Here is a 22,226-nt window from a genome sequence, read left to right as displayed (position 1 = left end):
ACCTGTGATGTTCAGGCGCTATATTCGAATATTGCACACGTTTTGGGTTTGGAGGCAGTGTCGGAATTTCTAGACCAAGATTTCTATCTATCTAGTAACCAAAAAGAGTTCTTGCTACAGTTAATTTCTTTCATCCTGGAGCACAACTATTTTGTGTTCCAGGATGAATTTTTTCTCCAAACCAAAGGTACTGCCATGGGTACCAGGTTCGCCCCGAGTTATGCGAATTTGTTCATGGGTCATTTTGAAAATAAATATATATATGACTCACACTTTGGGGCGAACCTGGTATTCTATGGCAGATACATTGACGATCTGATATTCATCTGGAGGGGTGATGAGTTATCAGTCACCTCTTTTGTAGAACACTTGAATTCTAACGATAGAGGCCTGACTTTCACTAGTTCAATAAATAATAAATCAATTGTATATCTGGACCTTAATTTAAGGTTTAACGAAGGTAAGGTGAGCAGCACAACCTACTTCAAGACTGTTGATTGTAACAGCTATTTGGATTTTAAGAGCTGTCACTTTCATGCCTGGAAGCAAAACGTACCATATGGTCAGTTTAAACACATTCGCCGTAATTGCAGCACGTTAATTGATTATGCTGTTCAAAGTCACACCTTGAAGGAGCGTTTTTTGGAAAAGAACTATCCACCTAGTATCTTTGAAAAAGGATACAGAAGAGCCAGATTAGACGATAGGAATAGGTATTTTATCAATTCACCCAAACACTCAGGACAAGAAATTAACAATACAAATGGAAATCCTCTCTTTATAACGCAATACAATTCTAACCATGAATTGATTAGAAATGTTCTGGTCAAACATTGGGATATCCTGACTAAGGATCCCATTCTGGGCAAGCTGATAGGGACTAAACCAAAGGTTGTCTACATGAGAGCTCCCACACTAAAGACTCTGTTGGCACCCAGTAAGATAGTTAAACATAAGAGACAACCGGTTCCTATAACACCCAAGCCTAATGTACCACCTTTTGGCTCATTTAGGTGTAGAGCCAGTAGATGTAAGATGTGTCATTTGATTGATACCAGACTAAAAACTTTTCGATCTAACGTCACTAATAGATCATATTCCATCATTGGTCATATTTCTTGTGCATCAACTTATGTGATATATCTACTCACCTGTTTGTGTGGCATTCAATATGTGGGACGCACCTGTAGGCGTTTCAGCACAAGGTGGTCTGAACATAAACGCAATATGAGGAAGAATTATAAGAACCATAGTGTCTCCAGACATTGTAATACCATACATAATGGTGATACTAATTGCTTCTCCGTGACTCCCATAGAACATGTACCTAAATCTTATATATATAATAGGTATTTTAGATTAAGACAAAGAGAAACATACTGGATCCATGTTCTAAAATGCATGCATCCAGATGGGCTCAATTTGTGTATCGACCTAGCAGCCTTCCACTAATCGTTGTCCAATTACCAGAGCTACTAGTATGATTTGCGACATTTAGCAAATCTGTTCCATTACCATCCTTTTTTTTTTTTACTATTATCATTTATCTCTCCTGTTCTGCCCATACTCATTCTTTTCAATATTAATATTAGTGGGTAGTCACTAGGATTCTGAGACCTCATTTGGCTACTGATGTCACTTTGCTTTCCCCTCCTTTTTTAATTGGCCCTATTAGTCCTTATCTCCTATCCCTTGCTCTGGTCTCGAATACGCTGCTCCTTTTTGGTTTACTGTTTACCTTCTTGTATATATAACATATCATCTAGCCCTATATTCACCTTTGGGGATAGGACTACCGATATGCCAAATTGGTACCCCATTTTTCGTGTTTTTAATTGAATAGTGCTATTCAGGTTTCTTATCTCTTACCTTGCTAGTGGCTGTTCGGAAATAATTTATCAACATCTTAGTGTATTGATATTCTGTCCCAATTTACTCTATCATAGTATCAGCTGTATTATTGAGTCTTCAAATGTTTTTAATTTTTATATTTTATATCTATTTTAACATGACTTGCTTAACTCTAGGAATTTCCTATTACCTGTGTTTTATGTATGTGTTTTAATAACTGTTAGATTTACTATTGTTATTATGAATGTAACTAATGTATTTTTAATCTATTAGTATGTCATTTAGTTTTATAGTCCATCCATAGCTCTGGCTTCTTGGACACCTCCCATTACGAGTAACATCATATCACTTTGCTTGTTTTGTCATGGAGTTGTGCCGGCAGCTGGAGCTTTGTGATTGGCTCAGGTGTGTTTTAAATAGAGCAGGTGAACCCGTGTATTATTATCAGCCTGATGAAACGACTATATGTTGAGAAACGCGTTGCTGGATGCATGTTTTTATCTGTATATACTCAATAAATATATCCTTGAGTATTGCACACCTGCCTGACTTCATTGTCTATTGTTGCTGTTGCAACTTTTATCTGTTCCTGACGATCTCTTGGAGGTCCCGATTGCTGAGTATCCATCGATCCTATTGGTTCCTCTGTTGGGCCCATCCTGACGCTGTCTGCCGAGTGACGTCTGCTTCCAGCGTATCGAGCTCACGCTTGTCTGATGGGCGACTTTTTGTTCCGTCCTGCATGTTTGGGTACCGTACTCTGTGGGGGGGGCCCTGCTTGTTCTGTTTGCCATTTCTCTGTTGGTCCAGACGATACTTGTCCCATGAGGCGCCTCTTCTATCTGTCTTCCACAGGTTCCCGATATAAATTAGATTGAAGTACAATCTGATTGGCTGATCCAATCAGCCAATCAGATTGACCTCGCATTCTATTGGCTGATCGGAACAGCCAATAGAATGCGAGGTCAATCCGATTGGCTGATTGGATCAGCCAATCGGATTGAACTTCAATCTGATTGGCTGATTGAATCAGCCAATCAGATTTTTCCTACCTTAATTTCGATTGACTGATAGAATCCTATCAATCAATTGGAATTCAAGGGACGCCATCTTGGATGATGTCATTTAAAGGAACCATCATTTGTCGGGAAGTCATCGGCCAGGATGGATGTTCCACGTCGGAGGTCTTCAGGATGCTGCATCCTGCTCAGGATGGATGAATATAGAAGATGTCGCTTAGATGAACACTTCAATCGGATGGAAGACCTCTTCTGCCCCACTTGGATGAAGACTTCAACCGGATGGAGGACCTCTTCTGCCCCGCTTGGATGAAGAATTCGGCTCGGCTGAGTGAATACGACTCAAGGTAGGGAGATCTTCAGGGGGTTAGTGTTAGGTTTTTTTAAGGGGGTTTTGGTGGGTTTTAGAGTAGGGGTATGTGGGTGGTGGGTTGTAATGTTGGGTGGGGGTATTGTATTTTTTTCACAGGTAAAAGAGCTGATTACTTTGGGGCAATGCCCCACAAAAAGCCCTTTTAAGGGCTGGTAAAAGAGCTGATTATTTTGTAATTTAGGATAGAGTAGGGCATTTTAGTTTTTTGGGGGGCTTTTTATTTTATAAGGGGACATAGATTAGGTGTAATTAGTTTAAACTTCTTGTAAAAAATTTTTATTTTCTGTAATATAGTGTTGTTTTTTTTTGTAATATAGTTTAGTTTATTTCATTGTATTTTAATTTAGCTAATTGTAGGTAATTTATTTAATTAATTTATTGATAGTGTAGTGTTAGGTGTTTTTGTAACTTAGGTTGGGATTTATTTTACAGGTAATTTTGTAATTATTTTAACTAGGTAGCTATTAAATAGTTAATAGCTATTGTACCTAGTTAAAATAAATACAAAGTTGCCTGTAAAATAAATATAAATCCTAAGCTTTCTAAGAAAAAGAAGAAGAAGAAGAAAGTCTTTCTGCCCACAGAAAATTAGAAGTGCAAAGAGGAAACTCAGCCTGATTCCCCTGTTTTAGGTTCTGTTGTACCAGACCCTCTCTTGCCTCATGACACTGTCAACACCGAGCTGGATGATGTCTATAGTCACTATCAGTCTGTTCTTAAAGCATCTAATGGTATCTCTTCTCAGACTCTACAAAAAATACAAACACTGTTTCCAACTATTGATTTCTCATATCCCTCTCATGATGCCTCATTGCCTGTAAACCCTGTGCTAGAAGCAAAAGATAATTTTGTTCCAGATATACAACCTTTCAGTTTACCAGAGATAATCCCTGGAGAATTTAGCTCTGATATTCAAACTCAAATAAGCATGCCTGCTGAACTCCAGATAACTTCTCAGTCAGAACCTTGTGTCACAATTCCTCCGCATCTACATGAGTGTGGCATATTTCAGTACACTTCACCTTCTCAAAATTCTTCTGTTACTGCATCTAAGAAATTGTTTCCCTTGGGAGATACTTTGCATCAACCTACATTTTCTACTACATCAGTTTCCTCTACAGGAATTCCTGATACTGAATCCTGTGAGGACAACTTTGAACCAAGTTCGCAAGTGGACATTCTTGACCCTGAAACTTGTACAAAAGTTCTTCAAGAAGATTCCCCAGCGCCAATTCCTGTTCCTGTTTTCCATGATTATGCTACTAAACCTGACATCAAGGTGGACTCTCCTGTTTTTGACCCTGGTATGGGTATTCCTTTGTTTAACCCAGAAATGGGTGTAATAATACTTGATCCTGAAGATAGCCATGCCCTCTACTCAGAAGCGAGTATGGTTCTTGGCTGTAAAGTGGGTCTTGTTAATTCTTCGTTTATGAACCCTGAAGAAAGCCTTGCCCTCTGCTCAGAAGAGAGTTTGGATCCTGGCTCTAAAGTGGGTTCTTTTCCTTTCTCTATAGTTGAACCTTGCCCTGGCATGGGCATTCCTTCACCCAATCCTATTGAGGATATTCCTGAACCTTGCCCAGATGTGGGTATTCCTGAACCTTGCTCTGGTGTGGGCATTCATATACCTGTTCTTAGTGAGGACACTTTTCATTCTGAATCCAGTAAGGAGACATTTCATATTGAATTAGAAGATGGCAAGAACTGGACAAATCTTGCACTCTACACTCCTATCTCCTACTTTGAAGAAAGCCCTGCTATTGCGTTAGAAGTGGCTATAGCTTTTTCTTTTGGAGTATATCTAATCCTCAGCCAAGAGGTTAATTTTGAGGATACTCAAATCTCTGACCCAAAGGTGCTTAATCTGGTTATCAATCCAGAATGCTGCATCTCTATTTCTGAAGCTGAGGAAAGCCTATTCATATCTCTAGGACTGGCTGCCTTTTCATTGGCTATGTACATGGTCATCTATCACATCCGCCTATCTACCCTCAGGATGATTCTGTGGTAGGAAGCTCATTGTATGTTACGTTCATGCATTCTCATGACTACAAAAAAGTTGAATTCAAGTTTTGCTCTCATCATTGTCAAGATCTTTTGATACCTGAATTACATGGACTTTACTTCGTCATTCAACTTTTTCAAGAGATCTCCAACCCTCCTTTCTTGATTTCCGATTGGACTCACTACCTACATACACCTACTACCGGTTCTCCATATCATTTTTGTTCTCTCTCCTTTTGGATTGTGTTGGGCGCCCGGAGGTCGCTTTGAGGAGGGTGATCTGTAACATATCTCAGCCTAATGTCACTATCCCTTTAAGACTTCCTTCTCTGACTGCTGCATTTGGGTAGTATTCACATTCAGCTTGCTTGCCTGCCTGATTAATCATTAATGCACCTGATTTACCTCAGCCTCTTTTTAAGCCTTCTCAGGTTTAATGTGCTTTGCATTAACATTGAAGTGTGATCCTGAACAACAGAGGCTTGTGTCAGTTTCCTGCTTGAACTTACCAACTATTCCAAGATACAGCATTTTCTATTACCTATGCTAAATATCTTCAAACCGCAAGTATCAAAAATATCTCCATTCTGGGTAGTCCTGAAGATTCAATATTATTCCCAGTTAATACCCCCCCCCTGTCTACTGCTATAAGAATCTTCAGGTCCTCAGGAGCATAACTTTCATTTTAACATTATTCCATACCTACATCGCATATCATATTAGGTCAGTAAGTGAATGGCGCCTTTACTGTATTTAATGTTTGACAAACTAATTGCCATCTTATTCTCAGTCGCCATGCTTTATATTTTGTTCCACATCCCTTTATTCTACTATGTTCTTTAAATGTTAACATTACCTAATAGCATATGTAAGTATTTACTCTATTTTTGTAAGATCATCCGCATTTCCCACTTTCCTCTCCTACTGTTAATATAGAAGAGACCTTAGTATTAAGTGAGGAAACTTATCTTGTCCTGAATATGGAAAAAATTAAAAGAGGTTCCAGTTTTTCGTATAACGTTGCCTTTGATAGGAATGTAATCTGTCTTTATGTATGCAGAATTATTATATTGTGTCGTACATGTCTGTTTATTCTTCATAAGTTGTATTCTGTTTGCACAACCTCAATAAAAATTATATAAAAAAAAAATAAAAAAAAAAAATATCTCCATTCTGTTTCCTGGACACAGCTACTTAACAATCTCTGAACTTTATTATAAATCAACTATGCTTTTGCTTACCATCACTCTCTAATTACAATACCATCATCTTACTCAGAACTTTATAACTATTTCTGTGCTTCTAGTTTTCATTGCTGAGATAACCTGCAACAAACCTAGTTTGACCAAACAGTAATTAATGCCTGAGACTTGTAACTTGTCTGATTATACTGATATACAGCTTTACATAATATAATGAACTGTGAACCTGCAACAAACCTTGGTTTGCATATATATGCACAAAACAGTAATTAATGCCGAAGACTTACAACTTGTCTCATTTGTGTTACTCTGCTTATACTGATATACAGCTCTACATAATATTATGAACTGTGAACCTGCAACAAACCTTGGTTTGCATATATATGCACAAAACAGTAATTAATGCCTAAGACTTGCAACCTGTTTATCACTTGTGCTGTTGTGTTTAACCCTGACATACAACCTTATAAAACATTATGTACTGTGAACCTACAACAAACCTTAGTTTGCATCTAAGTATCAAACTTCTACCTGTTTACTCTGTAGCCTGAACATTGCTATATATTTCTCTCCTGCAGCTACTCCTGTTAACTAATTATAACTCACAGTGAAGCCAGAATATATTGTAAACAAATATTGCACCCTCCATTAATTCTTCAATAACTTCTAGCAACTATGAATCACAGAATATCATCTATCCACGTCCAGGATACTCTTCCCCGGGTCAGGGGTCGGTGTCTTCAAATCCCTACCACTGCCCCGAGGGTCTGTTTCCTGAGCCATGTACACCGGATCATGACAGGATGTAAAAAATACTAAGATGTATAAACTGGGCACTGAAAATTGAATGAAAATTAATTATTTCTATGTGTGGATAGTGTGAAGTAATATATATGAGAATGTGACTATTCCCAAAAATTAACTAAATCATACACTGAATTATATCCTTTAGGTATTCGCGATTCAAGTGTAAAGATCCAATATGCCTCTTGTTTCAATACCACTTTATTCATATCTCCACCTCTGGGAGGTATTTTGACCTGTTCTATTACCATCCATCTGAAAGTTGTATTAGAACTGTTATGAGCCTGAATAAAGTGCTTTGCCATTTCAGAACAAGGATCAGATCTTTTAATATCAGATAAATGTTGTCTGATTCTCTCTCTTACTTCTCTCAAAGTACAACCTATATATTGTTTATTAGTGCACGTGCACCAAATAAGATATATGACATTTTTAGATCTGCAATTAACACAATTAACTTTGTATTTTTTGTTAGTAACTGCAGAGTCAAACGTGTCACTTTTTAGGATAAATGTGTATGGAATACACGCACTATAACCGCATTTAAACATCCCTTTGGAGTCCAGCCAGGTGCTTGGATTTGGTCTGGTGGTTAAAGCACTAGGAGATACCTGATTTCCTATAGTAAAACCTCTTCTGTAGGAAAATTTACAACCATTCTCAATCGTTTTAACAAGAGTTTCATCTGCCTGAAGCATTGGCAAATGCTTGCGAATGATTCTGCAGATGTCATGATAGTCTGACGAGTATTGGGTGACAAATGTCACCTCATCCTTATCAGGATTAGTAGATTTCTTTTTGTCTAGCAAAAGTGTTCATCTATCTATACCTTTAACTTCCATTTTGGCTTTTGATATTGCCGTATCTTTATAACCTCTTTTTTTAAGTCTAGCTTCTAGTTCCTCACTTTGTAATAAAAAATCTGAATTTTCAAAACAATTTCTTTTGGTCCTGATAAATTGACCCTTTGCAATTGAATAAGGTACTTTTAAAGGATGATTACTTTTACCTTGTAATACAGTATTTCCTGATATGGGCTTTATGTATATGGTAGTTTTTATTGTACAGCTGCCTGTAGTTCTGCTCAAATTAAGATCTAGAAAGTTAATGCTGGATTTATTGGTCTCAAAAGTGAACTTCAGACCCCAGTCGTTCACATTAAGATAATCAACAAAATTCTCTATAAGAGAGGGTTTTCCTTTCCAAATTAATATTAGGTCATCTATATAGCGATGGTAGCTTCTAATGCACTGAGAGTAAGGGTTACCATCACCATATATCATGAATATTTCCCACCAACCCATTACAATGTTTGCGTATGATGAGGCAAATTTTGCCCCCATCGCCGTCCTTTGTAGTAACCCTTACTCTCAGTGCATTAGAAGCTACCATCGCTATATAGATGACCTAATATTATTTGGAAAGGAAAATCCTCTCTTATAGAGAATTTTGTTGATTATCTTAATGTGAACGATTGGGGTCTGAAGTTCACTTTTGAGACCAATAAATCCAGCATTAACTTTCTAGATCTTAATTTGAGTAGTACAACAGGCAGCAGTACAATAAAAACTACCATATACAGAAAGCCCATATCAGTAATCATCCTTTAAAAGTACCTTATTCAATTGCAAAGGGTCAATTTATCAGGACCAAAAGAAATTGTTCTGAAAATTCAGATTTTTTATTACAAAGTGAGGAACTAGAAGCTAGACTTAAACAAAGAGGTTATAAAGATACGGCAATATCAAAAGCCAAAATGGAAGTTAAAGGTATAGATAGACAAACACTTTTGATAGACAAAAATAAATCTACTAATCCTTATAAGGACCAGGTGACATTTGTCACCCAATACTCGTCAGACTATCATGACATCTGCAGAATCATTTGCAAGCATTTGCCAATGCTTCAGGCAGATGAAAGTCTTGTTAAAACTATTGAGAATGGTTGTAAATTTTCCTACAGAAGAGGTTTTACTATAGGAAATCAGGTATCTCCTAGTGCTTTAACCACTAGACCAAATCCAAGCACCTGGCTGGACTCCAAAGGGATGTTCAAATGCGGTTATAGTGCGTGTATTCCATGCACATTTATCCTAAAAGGTGACACGTTTGACTCTGCAGTTACTAACAAAAAATACAAAGTTAATTGTTGTGTTAATTGCAGATCTAAAAATGTCATATATCTTATTTGGTGCACGTGCACTAAGAAACAATATATAGGTTCTACTTCGAGAGAAGTAAGAGAGAGAATCAGACAACACTTAACTGATATTAAAAGATCTGATCATTGTTCTGAAATAGCAAATCACTTTATTCAGGCTCATAACAGTTCTAATACAACTTTCAGATGGATGGTAATAGAACAGGTCAAAGCACCTCCCAGAGGTGGAGATATGAATAAAGTGGTATTGAAACAAGAGGCATATTGGATCTTTACACTTGAATCGCGAATACCTAAAGGATATAATTCAGTGTATGATTTAGTTAATTTTTGGGAATAGTCACATTCTCATATATATTACTTCACACTATCCACACATAGAAATAATTAATTTTGATTTAATTTTCAGTGCCCAGTTTATGCATCTTAGTATTTTTTACATCCTTACTTGATGGTTTGTACAGAGTGCATTTTGCATTAGAAATTATGTGTATAGGACATGTATGACTAGAGAAATTTAATATCTAAAGCCCTGACTAATGTTTTTGTAGATATAGATACATTTTTTGCACAGTTTGTATCTATTACTTAGAACCTCGTATTTATTTGTTATATTAAGCTACATTTTGACATTCACAATCTCCCTTTTGTCTATGCTGGATTATATGAATATAAATACAGAGGTGCATATATTGTTACTATTTACCTTATCTTCCTCTTCTTTAAGATAAATATATATGTACCTTTACTTGGGTTACAGGTAATAGTTTTCAACAATTTTGCATCACTGTATAATTATATACCTTTTTCTGCTCCTGTAAAATAATCAGATGCCTATTGAATTATTATTTTAAGTGAGATATTTACGCTTTATTACTAGTGATATGCTGGAACACCCTCAATTCAATTGGTATTATGCTTATTGCACTTTCTACTAACAAATTATGCTTATTGCACTTTCTACTAATAAATTGTTAAATCGTTTTATTTATCTATGTGTTTATATATGACATTGACATTTATGACATTCCTGTCGTATTGATTTGCTTAACATATACGAATCCATTCATTGAGAATCAGATAATTAACTGTTTATTTGTCTGTGTTCTAATACATGCCCTAATACAGATGCAATGCATTTCATTTAATTAGTAGTGACCAATAGCATGTCAGTATTGTTCTTAAATATGGTGGTAATCAAATTGAACTTCATTCTATGAGTAAGGCCATCTGGCCGAAACATGTCAGACGTTTCTTTCTGATTATTGTTCATGCTTTTTAATTGGACCATTATAGTTGGACGTTTTAATTTTACAAGTTCCAGATCATTTTACCTTTTTTGTCTTATTGATTTTCCCCTTATTGAAATTATCTGGGACTCAATCCGGAACAACAATCCTTATTACCCTATACTTTGCTGGGTTAGTTCTATTAGCCCAAGTGCTGGAGCACAGATCTCAGTTCATTCACTTCAGGACTGGCGGAGCGGTAGTGAACACGTCATCGACGTGCTGGGCCGCTTGCTGATTTGCGATTACAGATGCAATGAGGACGAGGCTGTCTCCCCTGGATTCGACAAGTGCGGCGTTGGCGGTGCTTTTTGGATATCTAGGAGGTGGTAAAGCCGGTTCCCGTGTACCTGTTCTTTCTGCAAGATCTGTGAGTTATACTCTTTCTCTGATCATGGAGTAGAAGTATTTTTCTTTGCCCTGCATAAATCTTTTGCCTCAAGTCTACCAAGCTACTGCATCCTGAAGTATATATATATCTCACATCGGAGATTTGATATTCATGCTCCAAGAGAGGGCGCACAGACTGTGACTTTTCTTTTCTTTCTGGTATATATATATATATATATATATATATATATATATATATATATATATATATATATATATATATATATATATATATAATTAGAGGGATCAACAGCGCATTAAATTTCTATACTAAAACCTAAAACATAAAATATAGAACATGTAGAAACAATGATAAACAATGATTCAAAGTCAATATTGATAAAAATTATTTCTGTAAAGCAAAGAATCCAATAGAATAACTGGCTGGAATAGTATTGCCCTTACCAGAAGATACCTCAATCTGATGAGGTAAGTTGCCTCAACTAGTAGAGGGTGGTAGAAATCCAATGTGTATAGGTAGAGGTCAGTGACATATCATCCACCTCTTGGAGTAGGTGTTCCTCTGTATTTTCTTCCTCCCAAAGGTATTAGCCCATAGGAGAGAAAGATGCAGTTAGTGTTCAGAATCAATATACTTATCCTTTACAGAATTCAATTTATATACAAGCTATATATATATATATGCAAAAGTTTAGGCACCCCTGACAATTTCCATGATTTTCATTTATAAATAATTGGATGTTTGGATCAACAATTTCATTTTGATCTATCAAATAACTGAAGGACATTAATATTTCAGTAGTGAAATGAGGTTTAATGGATTAACAGAAAATGTGCAATATGCACCCTTGTCATTTTGTTGATTCGAATACCTGTAACTACCTAGTACTGATTAATTGAAACACACAATTGGTTTGGTGAGCCTATTAAGCCTTGAACTTCAGAGACAGGTGCATCCAATCATGAAAAAAGGTATTTAAGGTGGCCAATTGCAAGTTATTGTTCTCTTTGACTCTCCTCTGAAGAGTGGCAACATGGGGGCCTCAAAACAACTCTCAAATGACCAGAAAACAAAGATTGTTCAACATTATGGTTTAGGGGAAGGCTACATAAAGCTATCGCAGAGATATAAGCTGTCAGTGTCCACTGTGAGGAACATAGTGAGGAAATGGAAGACCACAGGCACAGTTCTTGTTAAGGCCAGAAGCGTCAGGCCAAGTAAAATATCGGAGAGGAAAAAGGCAAAGGATGATGAGAACGGTCAAAAACAGCCCACAGACCACCTCCAAAGACCTACAAAATCATTTTGCTGCAGATGGTGTCACTGTGCATTGTTCAACAAGTCAGCCCACTTTGCACAAGGAGAAGCTGTATGGGAGAGTGATGCGGAAGAAGCTTTTTCTGCACACACGCCACAAACAGAGTCGCTTGAGGTATGCAAACGCACATTTGGACAAGCCAGCTTCATTTTGGAAGAAGGTGCTGTGGAGTGATGAAACAAAGATTGAGTTATTTGGTCATAACAAGGGGCTTTATGCATGATGGCAAAAGAACACAGCATTCCAAGACAAACACTTGCTACCCACAGTAAAATTTGGTGGACTTAGCCAAGCTCTCAATTTATATTCCTAAACTGATATCTCTATATGCTACACTAAAGATTTGCTATATTATGTGATGGCCCTTCCTGAGGTGTATATATAGAGGAGATACATGATTGTGCCCTGATGAACACTCTCTGACTAGGTTATAATTAGTGATGTCCCAAACTTGTTCGCGTTCGCGTTTGTGGGCGAACACATGGCGATGTTCGATCCGCCCCTATGTGTCATCATTGTGGAAACTTTGACCCTTTATGTCACAGCCGCCTGACACATTAGAGCCAATCAACATCAGACACTCCCTCACAGACACTCCCAGCTACACAGAATCCGCCATTTTAGACTCATAATGACCTTGCTTTCTTAATGAGAGGACGTGTTGTGTTTTTGCTCCTGACATTAATAGGAAAGACATAGCTAGGCTAGTGTATTTAGAGTCCAGAAGGACTCCACTCATCTCTGCTGCAAGCACAGCACCCCAAAAAGCCCTTTTTAGAGCTATATTTCGTGCCGTTTTTTTTTTTTTTTATTATTAGTATTTGCCTGGCTTTCAGGCTGTGTGTTTAAGGCTCACAGCATATGCTGTGACTACTGCCACCACTGATATCTCCCTAACAACATTAGTTTAAATTTAACTAACCAAAAAAATTAATTATTTTTCTAGTGTAATTTTTTTTCATTTTCTATCAGGCCAGTGTCACACAGCATATACTCTGGTTCATTGCTCTGTGCCAGCCAGCAGCGACCAGTGTTAATATCCGTTTATAACATTATTTTAAATTAAAAAAAAAAATTATTTTGCTAGTGTAATCTAATTACATTTACTATCAGGCCTGTGTCTGTCAGGCTCACTCAGCATTAATATACCTCATTTTTTTTCAGTCTTTTGGTTAATTGGTCTGTGCCAGGCAGCCACCCAGCACTCATATCTATTCTTCTTCACCTTAATTTTAATATAAAAAAAAAAAGTTTACATTTGTTTGCTAGTGTAATCTAATATAATTTTCTATCCGGCCTGTGTGTTTTGCTGACATACAGAGCCTACTGTGTTTACTTGCTGCCCTCCCTAGTCTATGAGCCACGACTCATATGTGTTTAACCTTTTTTTAATTCCCCCCCAAATAATTTCAATCATTTTTCTAGTGTAATCTAATAGTATTTTCTATCAGGCGTGTGTGTATCTGACTTACAGAGCCTACTGTTTTTAATAGCTGCCCTTCCAAGGCTATCAGCCATGACTCATATGTATGTGCTTAACCTTTTTCTTTAAATTGCCAAAAAAAAGTCTTTAAATCATTATGCTAGTGTAATCTAATTGTATTTTCTATCAGGCCTGTGTCTAACTGTCTATCTGACTTACACAGCATACTGTTGTTAATTGCTGCCCTACGTAGCAGCCAGCCAGTGTGACCACTCATAGAGTCATATGTGCATTGCACTTCTTAACATAATTTTAATATTAAAATCTAAAATTTTTAAATATTTTGCTAGTGTAATCTAACTTAATTTTCTATCAGGCCTGTGTTTTTTTCATTTACACAGCATACTGTGTTAAATTGCTGCCCTACCTACCATCCACGACTCATATCTGCCAGCCTGTGTGCCAGGCCCAACTAGCCAATTAGTGGCACCAATAACAATTCTTATAACAGTATATAAAACAATAAAAATCATAATTTTTTGGACTGCAAATATTCAGTCTCCTAGTGCCATTGAATTGCATTTACCTCCTGCCTGCCACTGCCAGCCTTTTGTGCCAGGCCGTCTAGCCAACTATTTACACCAATCATAATTGTTGTCACAGACAGTATAGTTACTAATTAAAATTAAAAAACTTTTGATTGTTGATCTTAATGCTCAGTTTGCTTGTGCCCTAGAATTGCACTTTTATAATGCCTTCCAAGCCTGTGTGCCAGGCCTACTTGAAAAATATTTACACCAATCATATTTGTTGTGACAGTATTCTTAATAATTAAAAATTAAATTTTTTGGTAATAGTTGTTGAGATTCCTCAGTTTGCTGGTGCCATTGAATAGCACTTTCCTCCTGCCTTGCAGCCTGCTGTGAGCCAGGCCCACCTAGCCAATTGTTGCCAGCAATCATATTTCTTTTAACAGTATTGCAAAAATTGTCAATCATCACTGTTTTGACTGTCAGTAATCAGTCTCCTAGTGTCCTTGAATTGCATCTACCTCCTGCCTGCCAGTATTTTGTGCCAGGCCGTCTTGCCAACTATTTACACCAATCATAATTTTTTTGTCACAGTATAGTTACTAATTAAAATTAAAAAAATCTTGATTGTTGATGATCTTAATCCACAGTTTGCTCGTGCCGTAGAATTGCACTTTTCTACAGCCTTCCAAGCCTGTGTGCCAGGCCTACTTGAAAAATATTTACACCAATCATATTTGTTGTCACAGTATTCTTAGTAATTAAAAATTAAATTTTTTGGTAATAGTTGTTGTGAATCCTCAGTTTGCTGGTGCCAGTGAATTGCACTTTCCTCCTGCCTTGCAGCCTGCTGTGTGCCCGGCCCACCTAGCCAATTATTGCTAGCAATCATATTTCTTTTAACAGTATTGCAAAAATTGTCAATCATCACTGTTTTGACTGTCAGTAATCAGTCTCCTAGTGTCCTTGAATTGCATCTACCTCCTGCCTGCCAGCCTTTTGTGCCAGGCCACCTTGACAACTATTTACACCAATCATAATTTTTGTCACAGTATAGTTACTAATTAAAATTAAAAAATTCTTGATTGTTTATGATCTTAATCCTCAGTTTGCTTGTGCCCTAGAATTGCACTTTTCTACAGCCTTCAAAGCCTGTGTGCCAGGCCTACTTGAAAAATATTTGCACCAATCATATTTGTTGCGACAGTATTCTTAAGAATTAAAAATTAAAATTTTTGGTAATAGTTGTTGTGAATCCTCAGTTTGCTGGTGCCATTGAATAGCACTTTCCTCCTGCCTTGCAGCCTGCTGTGAGCCAGGCCCACCTAGCCAATTGTTGCCAGCAATCATATTTCTTTTAACAGTATTGCAAAAATTGTCAATCATCACTGTTTTGACTGTCAGTAATCAGTCTCCTAGTGTCCTTGAATTGCATCTACCTCCTGCCTGCCAGCCTTTTGTGCCAGGCCGTCTTGACAACTATTTACACCAATCATAATTTTTTGTCACAGTATAGTTACTAATTAAAATTAAAAAAATCTTGATTGTTGATGATCTTAATCCTCAGTTTGCTCGTGCCCTAGAATTGCACTTTTCTACAGCCTTCCAAGCCTGTGTGCCAGGCCTACTTGAAAAATATTTACACCAATCATATTTGTTGTCACAATATTCTTAGTAATTAAAAATTTAAATTTTTGGTAATAGTTGTTGTGAATCCTCAGTTTGCTGGTGCCAGTGAATAGCACTTTCCTCCTGCCTTGCAGCCTGCTGTGTGCCCGGCCCACCTAGCCAATTATTGCCAGCAATCATATTTCTTTTAACAGTATTGCAAAAATTGTCAATCATCACTGTTTTGACTGTCAGTAATCAGTCTCCTAGTGTCCTTGAATTGCATTTACCTCCTGCCTGCCAGCCTTTTGTGCCAGGCCGTCTTGCCAACTATTTACACCAATCATAATTGTTGTCACAGTATAGTTACTAATTAAAATTAAAAAATTCTTGATTGTTGATGATCTTAATCCTCAGTTTGCTCGTGCCCTAGAATTGCACTTTTTTACTTCCTTGCAAGACTGTGTGCCAGGCCTACTTGAAAAACATTTACACCAATCATATTTGTTGTGACAGTATTCTTAATAATTAAAAATTAAAATTTTTTGGTAATAGTTGTTGTGAATCCTCAGTTTGCTGGTGCCATTGAATAGCACTTTCCTCCTGCCTTGCAGCCTGCTGTGAGCCAGGCCCACCTAGCTATTTGTTGCCAGCAATCATATTTCTTTTAACAGTATTGCAAAAATTGTCAATCATCACTGTTTTGACTGTCAGTAATCAGTCTCCTAGTGTCCTTGAATTGCATCTACCTCCTGCCTGCCAGCCTTTTGTGCCAGGCCGCCTTGACAACTATTTACACCAATCATAATTTTTTGTCACAGTATAGTTACTAATTAAAATTAAAAAATTATTGATTGTTTATGATCTTAATCCTCAGTTTGCTTGTGCCCTAGAATTGCACTTTTATACAGCCTTCCAAGCCTGTGTGCCGGGCCTACTTGAAAAATATTTGCACCAATAATTTTTGTTGTGACAGTATTCTTAAGAATTAAAAATTAAAATTTTTGGTAATAGTTGTTGTGAATCCTCAGTTTGCTGGTGCCATTGAATAGCACTTTCCTCCTGCCTTGCAGCCTGCTGTGAGCCAGGCCCACCTAGCCAATTGTTGCCAGCAATCATATTTCTTTTAACAGTATTGCAAAAATTGTCAATCATCACTGTTTTGACTGTCAGTAATCAGTCTCCTAGTGTCCTTGAATTGCATCTACCTCCTGCCTGCCAGCCTTTTGTGCCAGGCCGTCTTGACAACTATTTACACCAATCATAATTTTTTGTCACAGTATAGTTACTAATTAAAATTAAAAAAATCTTGATTGTTGATGATCTTAATCCTCAGTTTGCTCGTGCCCTAGAATTGCACTTTTCTACAGCCTTCCAAGCCTGTGTGCCAGGCCTACTTGAAAAATATTTACACCAATCATATTTGTTGTCACAATATTCTTAGTAATTAAAAATTTAAATTTTTGGTAATAGTTGTTGTGAATCCTCAGTTTGCTGGTGCCAGTGAATTGCACTTTCCTCCTGCCTTGCAGCCTGCTGTGTGCCCGGCCCACCTAGCCAATTATTGCCAGCAATCATATTTCTTTTAACAGTATTGCAAAAATTGTCAATCATCACTGTTTTGACTGTCAGTAATCAGTCTCCTAGTGTCCTTGAATTGCATTTACCTCCTGCCTGCCAGCCTTTTGTGCCAGGCCGTCTTGCCAACTATTTACACCAATCATAATTGTTGTCACAGTATAGTTACTAATTAAAATTAAAAAATTCTTGATTGTTGATGATCTTAATCCTCAGTTTGCTCGTGCCCTAGAATTGCACTTTTTTACTTCCTTGCAAGACTGTGTGCCAGGCCTACTTGAAAAATATTTACACCAATCATATTTGTTGTGACAGTATTCTTAACAATTAAAAATTAAAATTTTTTGGTAATAGTTGTTGTGAATCCTCAGTTTGCTGGTGCCATTGAATAGCACTTTCCTCCTGCCTTGCAGCCTGCTGTGAGCCAGGCCCACCTAGCTATTTGTTGCCAGCAATCATATTTCTTTTAACAGTATTGCAAAAATTGTCAATCATCACTGTTTTGACTGTCAGTAATCAGTCTCCTAGTGTCCTTGAATTGCATCTACCTCCTGCCTGCCAGCCTTTTGTGCCAGGCCGCCTTGACAACTATTTACACCAATCATAATTTTTTGTCACAGTATAGTTACTAATTAAAATTAAAAAATTATTGATTGTTTATGATCTTAATCCTCAGTTTGCTTGTGCCCTAGAATTGCACTTTTATACAGCCTTCCAAGCCTGTGTGCCGGGCCTACTTGAAAAATATTTGCACCAATAATATTTGTTGTGACAGTATTCTTAAGAATTAAAAATTAAAATTTTTGGTTATAGTTGTTGTGAATCCTCAGTTTGCTGGTGCCATTGAATAGCACTTTCCTCCTGCCTTGCAGCCTGCTGTGAGCCAGGCCCACCTAGCCAATTGTTGCCAGCAATCATATTTCTTTTAACAGTATTGCAAAAATTGTCAATCATCACTGTTTTGACTGTCAGTAATCAGTCTCCTAGTGTCCTTGAATTGCATCTACCTCCTGCCTGCCAGCCTTTTGTGCCAGGCCGTCTTGACAACTATTTACACCAATCATAATTTTTTTTTCACAGTATAGTTACTAATTAAAATTAAAAAAATCTTGATTGTTGATGATCTTAATCCTCAGTTTGCTCGTGCCCTAGAATTGCACTTTTCTACAGCCTTCCAAGCCTGTGTGCCAGGCCTACTTGAAAAATATTTACACCAATTATATTTGTTGTGACAGTATTCTTAATAATTAAAATTTAAAATTTTTGGTAATAGTTGTTGTGAATCCTCAGTTTGCTGGTGCCATTGAATAGCACTTTCCTCCTGCCTTGCAGTCTGCTGTGAGCCAGGCCCACCTAGCCAATTGTTGCCAGCAATCATATTTCTTTTAACAGTATTGCAAAAATTGTCAATCATCACTGTTTTGACTGTCAGTAATCAGTCTCCTAGTGTCCTTGAATTGCATCTACCTCCTGCCTGCCAGCCTTTTGTGCCAGGCCGTCTTGCCAACTATTTACACCAATCATAATTTTTTGTCACAATATAGTTACTAATTAAAATTAAAAAAAATCTTGATTGTTGATGATCTTAATCCTCAGTTTGCTCGTGCCTTTGAATTGCACTTTTCTACAGCCTTCCAAGCCTGTGTGCCAGGCCTACTTGAAAAATATTTACACCAATCATATTTGTTGTGACAGTATTCTTAATAATTAAAAATCAAAATTTTTGGTAATAGTTGTTGTGAATCCTCAGTTTGCTGGTGCCATTGAATAGCACTTTCCTCCTACCTTGCAGCCTGCTGTGAGCCAGGCCCACCTAGCCAATTGTTGCCAGCAATCATATTTATTTTAACAGTATTGCAAAAATTGTCAATCATCACTGTTTTGACTGTCAGTAATCAATCTCCTAGTGTCCTTGAATTGCATCTACCTCCTGCCTGCCAGCCTTTTGTGCCAGGCCGTCTTGCCAACTATTTACACCAATCATAATTTTTGGTCACAGTATAGTTACTAATTATAATTAAAAAATTCTTGATTGTTGATGATCTTAATCCTCAGTTTGCTCGTGCCCTAGAATTGCACTTTTCTACTGCCTTCCAAGCCTGTGTGCAAGGCCTACTTGAAAAATATTTATACCAATCATATTTGTTGTCACAGTATTCTTAGTAATTAAAAATTAAAATTTTTGTTAATAGTTGTTGTGAATCCTCAGTTTGCTGGTGCCAGTGAATTGCACTTTCCTCCTGCCTTGCAGCCTGCTGTGTGCCCGGCCCACCTAGCCAATTATTGCCAGCAATCATATTTCTTTTAACTATTGCAAAAATTGTCAATCATCACTGTTTTGACTGTCAGTAATCAGTCTCCTAGTGTCCTTGAATTGCATTTACCTCCTGCCTGCCAGTCTTTTGTGCCAGGCCATCTTGCCAACTATTTAAACCAATCATAATTGTTGTCACAGTACAGTTACTAATTAAAATTAAAAAATTCTTGATTGTTGATCTTAATCCTCAGTCTGCTTGTGCCCTAGAATTATACTTTTCTACTGCCTTCCAAGCCTGTGTGCCAGGCCTACTTGAAAAATATTTATACCAATCATATTTGTTGTGACAGTATTCTTAATAATTAAAAATTAAAATTTTTGGTAATAGTTGTTGTGAATCCTCAGTTTGCTGGTGCCATTGAATTGCACTTTCCTCCTGCCTTGCAGCCTGCTGTGTGCTAGGCCCACCTAGCCAATTATTGCCAGCAATCATATTTCTTTTAACAGTATTGCAAAAATTGTCAATCATCACTGTTTTGACTGTCAGTAATCAGTCTCCTAGTGTCCTTGAATTGCATCTACCTCCTGTCTGCCAGCCTTTTGTGCCAGGCCGTCTTGCCAACTATTTACACCAATCATATTTGTTGTCACAGTATAGTTACTAATTAAAATTAAAACATTTTTGATTGTTGATCTTAATCCTCAGTGTGCTTGTGCCATTGAATTGCACTTTTCTACTGCCTGCCAGCCTGTGTGCCAGGCCCAACTATCCAATTAGTGCCAGCAATCATATTTATTTTAACAGTATTGCAAAATTTGTCAATCATCACTGTTTTGACTGTCAATCTGCAGTCTACTAGTGCCCTCCTTGAATTGCATTTTCCTCCTGCCTGCCTGCCTGTGTGCCAGTCCCAACTAGCCAATTAGTGCCACCAATCATATTTATTGTAACAGGATTGGAATTTCTGTTAATCATAACTGTTTTGACTGTGATTCTTCAGTCTCCTAGTGCCATTGAATTGCAGTTTCCTTTCTCCCAGCGTGTGTGCCAGACAGGCCCATTTGCCAACTAGTGCCAAACAATCATACTTGTTGTCACAGTACTTGTAATATTTTAAAAAACTAACAATTTGTGATTTTTAAAACATCTGTCTTTTTTGTTGTTGTCAGTCTCACAGCATATACTGTGCCCACTTTCACAGTGCCACCACTCAATTGGTGTAATAGTATTGTTAGTGTCCATTTTAAAAAAAATGACAGGCAGAGGCAGGCCACCCCGCAGGTTCCGTGGTCGTGGTGCTGTGATTCTTTTAGACCCTACAAATATGCACATTGTTCAGACGCCGGGTGCCAGGGGGGACGCAAAAACTTCTGAGGAGGATCTAGTTGAATGGCTAACACAGGACACCCAATCTTCTTCAGCTTCCGCTGCTAGTCCTCCTAACCTTGACGCACCATCTACGTCCAGCTGTGCTTTGGGCAGGTCTCAAGTGACCAGTGCCACTCCCCCGCCTGTTGCCACCACCAACACTAGCACCACAGCCGCTTCACTTGATCTGTCACAGGAGTTATTGACACATCATTTGGAAGAAATGAGTGATGCGCAACCATCATTGACAGAGGATGTAGATAATAGTGATCAGTCTCAGTCAGGAAGCATTACCGACATGGAGGTACGGTGTGATGATGATGATGATGTTGTACCCGCTGCTGCTTCCTTTCTTGATGTTTCAGATACAAGTGAAGCGGTTGATGATGATGTGTCGGTGGATGTCACGTGGGTGCCTGCTAGAAGAGAAGAAGAAGAGGGGGAAAGTTCAGATGGGCAGACAGAGAGGAAGAGGAGGAGACAATTTGGAAGCATGGGGAGGTCGTCTTAAGGAGCTAGTGGCACAGTCAGAAAGCATGCATCGTCACCAGGGGTCAGCCAGACAGCACGCCGACGCCCATCAACGCATGCTGTTGCCACCACCAGAATGCCGTCATCGCAGAGCTCAGCAGTGTGGCATTTTTTGTGTGTGTCTGCCTCTGACAACAGCGATGCCATTTGCAACCTGTGCCAAAAGAAACTGAGTCGTGGGAAGTCCAACAGCCACCTAGGTACAACTGCTTTGCGAAGGCACATGGTCTCCCATCACAAAGGCCGATGGGAAGAACACATGAGTAGAAGCAGCACACAAAGTGAAAGCCGCCCTCCTCCTCCTGCTCCAGCATCTTCAGCCACGTCAACCAGTGCTGTCCTCCTTGCCCCCTCTCAATCATCCTCCACTCAGTCTCTCTTACGTAGCAGTTCCTGGTCATCTGCCCACAGTCAGGTGTCTGTCAAGGACATGTTTGAGTGTAAGAAGCCAATTTCTCAAAGTCACCCCCTTGCCCGGTGTCTGACAGCTGGCTTGTCTGAACTCTTAGCCCACCAGCTTTTACCATACAAGCTGGTGGAGTTTGATGCTTTCAA

Source organism: Bombina bombina, chromosome 6, assembly GCF_027579735.1.
Source record: "Bombina bombina isolate aBomBom1 chromosome 6, aBomBom1.pri, whole genome shotgun sequence".
Lineage (NCBI taxonomy): Eukaryota > Metazoa > Chordata > Amphibia > Anura > Bombinatoridae > Bombina > Bombina bombina.
This window is presented reverse-complemented; position numbering follows the sequence as displayed.